The sequence below is a fragment of the Penaeus monodon genome, chromosome 5 (genome assembly GCF_015228065.2).
Source record: "Penaeus monodon isolate SGIC_2016 chromosome 5, NSTDA_Pmon_1, whole genome shotgun sequence".
Lineage (NCBI taxonomy): Eukaryota > Metazoa > Arthropoda > Malacostraca > Decapoda > Penaeidae > Penaeus > Penaeus monodon.
Genome location: NC_051390.1, coordinates 34,773,317 through 34,778,038, shown reverse-complemented (window position 1 = coordinate 34,778,038; position 4,722 = coordinate 34,773,317). Strand labels below are relative to the sequence as shown.

Here is a 4,722-nt window from a genome sequence, read left to right as displayed (position 1 = left end):
GGCGAAATAACTCCCTTCCATCCTGCACCCCACATTTTCCCCCCCCATAGTATATTGTATATTGTATATGTATGTGATGTACATATAATATATATATATATATAATATATTAAATATATATTATATATATATATATATATTATTATTTTAACCAACTATATAATATATAATATATAAAATATATTTTATATATATATATATATATTTAAAATATATATATATATACACACCACACAATACTACATGAACACACACCACACACACACACACATGCACGCACATGCATACTACACACACAACACAACACGACAAGTTATACACACAAACATATAATACTACATACAACAACACACAAAACACACTCATACAAAAACAAAGACATCCACATAAAACAATATACAAAATACTACATAAACACGCACGCACGCAGGTATACAACAACATTAAAATAATACATACAAAACCCCACTAACTCACACAATTTAAACCCGGGCAAATACATCTCTGATTGTGAAGAATTTATTTCATTCATACCTTTTTACAGACACTACAAATATCCAACACACAAACAACAACACACACACTCCATATAATGTATATAAATATTATATAATTATATTATATATATAATTATATATATAATATATAATTATATATATATATATAATAAACATACAATATGTACATACATAAATTTAAACTACATAAGAATCCAATTTAAACCTTTATGCTCTGGCAAGAATTTAAATTTACACATTTACTGAGCAACAAAATATACATATAACAAAGAAAAGAAAAAGATATGAAAAGGGAAAAAATTCACAATATATTTCAGAGAAAACAGGTTTTATTCACAGAGTAAGAAATGGAAATAAAATAGCTTCAACCCTAGGAATAAAAAATTTACAATATCTAACATAAAAGGTAAGTTAAATATTAGACACTGACAGTGTATTTCATTAGTAAAATTAACAACTATACTTACATTTTAACTGATCCTTCCATAATGCAGCGTCTTCCTTATGTAATCTAGAAGCTTGAGAAATATCAGGTGGAGGTTTAACGCCAAATGATTTTATTTTGGGTGTTCTAAAAGGCGTTCTGGAAGGAGTTTTTAAAGTGGCCCGTCCTGGCGTAAACACTGATGTACGCCTTCTTACGGCTGAATAACTGGCTGGTGTTACATTTCTCAGCTCATATCTGCAAATAAAATATGCATTCTAGAATTTTTGCAGTGCAATATTGTGTGGTGTTATATAAAATGGGTGTGTGTGTTTGTGTGGATATATCTATATACTAACTAAAATTAGTTCTAATGGGATATATATGAAATCTATCTACACACACACACACATATATATAAAACATTATTCTGCCTGAACCCACCTCCCAGCTGACCTTGGGGTGACTGGTGTTGAACTAGAAGCCTGGCTTGGGCCACCCTGTAAATTTCATGAAATATATAAATTAGTTCATTTGGAAAGGAGGGGTTTCAGTGGTTACTTACTAGATCCACTGAGTTGCTGAGGATGCAAAATACAACAAAATAATGTCCTGCTTGTTATACTGCATTACTAACAAGAGACTAAATGTAAAATAAAAGATCAACATCAAAATTGAGTCAATGTATTATTATATTTAATAATGATAAACATTATTTCATTCTTGCTCATATCCACCCTTAATGAAACAATAAAATCTGCTGTAGAAAGACATTCAACTGATAGTTATCCCCATGAAAATTTTTTTAAAAAAAACTGTTTAAAAAAATATGTTTTTGATTTTTTGTTTCAAAATACATGAAATAACATACAAAGACCTTTTTCCTCCAAAGAATTACACATTACTCACACTTGACTGTCTTTTAACATCTGTTTTTGGTGTTTTCTCCACATCTGGACTTTTCTTTTTGGATGGTACTGTTGGCTTGGGTGATGAAAAAGGGTGGGACCTTTTGGGCAACTTTCTTCTAATATGTGGGTTTGGAGAAAACCGCACAGGATACCCAGGGTTTAGGGGGTTTTTTTTTTTTTTTTTTGAATTTTTTTTGAGGATTTTTTCTTTTTCTTTTTTTATAAAAAAAAGGATATAAGTTTTATTTTTATATTTTATTTCCCTTTCTAACTTTTATTCCCCTTTTCCCCCTTTCCTTAATTGTTTTCCCCTTTTTTTCCCTTTTAAAAAATTTAGTATAAATTTTTTCGTTTTGTTGCTGTTTTTTTTTCTTTTTTTTGGGTTTTTTAAACCCTTTAAAACCTTGCCCCCTTTTTCTTAAAATTTGGGCCCCCAAAAACCCCAAAATATGTCAATGGAACTGACAAAATTCAAGTTTTTTAAACAAATTGGGTTTTTCTTAAATTTAATAAAAAAATTTTTGGAAAAATTTTTACTACCCTATTTTTGAACCCTCTTCTTTTCTTTAATACAAAAAATTTATAAAAAATTTAAAAGTCCCCAAACAAAAAAGCAGAAAACCCTTTTTTTAAAAAAAAAAGTTAAAAAAATTTTTTGAGGCTGGGGGTAAACCCAAAATGAAAAAAAATTAAAGGTAAAAAATAAAAGTGAAAATAAATATCTTGGACTTTCACAAAACCAAAAACAAAGAAAAGTCAAATTTTTGGATGTTTTTAAAAATTTTTCCCAAATGTTCTGTTGTAAACAAAAATAAAATTTTTAACCCCAAATTTTAAAACCAAAATTTTAATGTAAAATTTTATAATGAATGAACCTTTTTACTTTTTTTTTCAAAAAATTAATTATAATGGAAACGCACCACAAATTTTGTTGCAAAAGGAAACCAAAATTGTAAAAATAAAAGAAAAAGTGCAAGGAAATTAAGAAAATAAAAAACACCCGGGTATAAAAAAAAAAGGGTAGGGGAAATTTAAAGGTAAACAAAAAAAAAATTTCAAAACCAAGGATGGCCTGTAAAAAAGGGGGTTTTAAATAAAAATAAAAAAAACCCCCAAGATTTAAACAAGTTTTGCTCTTCAACTTTGGTTTCTCTAAAGAAATGATTCAGGGATTTTTCCCTATTACCCCCCACAAGGGGCCCCATCAAAAAATTGGGATAAAAAACTGTAAAATTAAGTTAAGGCCTTCACTTTTTTTTTTTTTTTTTTTTTTTTTTTTTTTTTTTTTTCCAAATTCGAATATCTGTTTGCAGAACTGAGTCCCATGATACCATGGCGACAAACTTCAAAGCAAGAGCAAACAAACCTCCACCATTATACTATGGGAAGCTTGGTATAGTTTCAGTTTCCTAACAGCCATGTAGTACAGGGTTAAATTTCCTTGCAATGGCCAGAATGACCAAAAATAGGACACTCTTCATCTATGTTCTCACCTTGACAAGTAGATAATAAGAAAGTTGTACAAAACGTAACACTTTGGTATACATGACACTATAATAATCTAAGAGAAAAACTGCAATCACCAATACCATGAAATAATCTATGTAGGCAAAAAATTGGTCTCGACAAATGGCATGCAGGGAGTGAGTCTACATCTTATAGTTGCCTGCAACTGTCATTGTTTACATACAAATGCCACTGTGACGTCATCTCCTCCTTCTCGCCTGGCAGCAAAAGAGGGCGAGATGGACATGAAATTTACCATCAAAGGAGGAACCTCTACTTTACCATGTATGTGCATGGGCTGTTGCTGAGTTTATAACATCACTTAATGCAGTCCTATTCTGAATTTACGAGACCTTTTCCAGTTGTGAATTATGACCCTTAAACATATTTGTCTTTTGGTGTTTGTCGGTCTTTCTTTCTGCAATAATGCCAATACAGAAATATACAAGGCAAACTATTTTCTTAGACAGTTAGATCTACCTTGATGAGCTGGCGCTGCAGGAAGTGATCTATGACCTATATCATTTCAGTACTCGCATCACCACCGCGGGAAAGCACTTTGCAAGGGCAAGCCGTATGCTGGAAATGCTTCATGCAACACCTCAAACCTTGCTTTGAAGAACAGAACAGGTTTTAGTGATTGTGAACTTCCACTCAACTCATGCAGCATTCAAAGCAAGTAGTCAAGTAATCCGTAAGTAATAATCTTAGGTTCACCTTGTGTGCCACTAGGATTACTAGCATTTGTCCATCGGACATGTACAATTCTTGCTCACGCCGTTATTACGCTCTCTATAAAACTTTACACACGTTCACTATGTTTAGAGGCATGCACATATGTATATTTTCTCAATACTTTGCTTCACACTGTAAATAATGGGTGACTTAAGTGAAATATTAATATTCATACCCAAAAGGATCCCGGTCCGATTTAAACTCCAGAATGTTTTGATGTTTGTTGAGGGCGCGTGCTGATTGGTCGAGCATGCTCATCGCTGATTGGCCAAGCGACAGTCGCATTCGCGTTTAAGATTATTTCCGATCCTCGTCCTGTTTCTCAAAGAAAGATATATTATATTCCATAATAAGTGCTGTATTGCATAAATGATTGAGTGTTAATATCAAAGTAAGAATTATGCATGAACATTTTATTTACCTTCTTTCAAAAAGAAAGAAAAAAAAATTGTTAATGAATTTTTTTCTACGGATTACTCCCGCGGCGACAGAACCAAATCTTCCCTCGATAGCTCAGTTGGTGGAGCGGTGGACTGTAGACGGTCATAAAACAAAGCGATAACTACCTCTTCCCTCTTGTAAGATGAATCTCACAGAGTAAATATATTGTATTTCACGGCTTCCTACA

At 31.7% G+C, this 4,722-nt stretch overlaps 1 long non-coding RNA gene across 1 annotated transcript; it reads right to left on the bottom strand.

The window, feature by feature from the left end:
• Window positions 1–991: 991 nt before the first annotated feature.
• Window positions 992–1,973, bottom strand: LOC119572856. Its single transcript, XR_005228740.1, has 3 exons — window positions 1,852–1,973; window positions 1,387–1,442; window positions 992–1,200 (listed from the first exon to the last, which is right to left on the bottom strand). It is a non-coding gene; the product is annotated as an uncharacterized LOC119572856 (long non-coding RNA).
• Window positions 1,974–4,722: the final 2,749 nt, after the last annotated feature.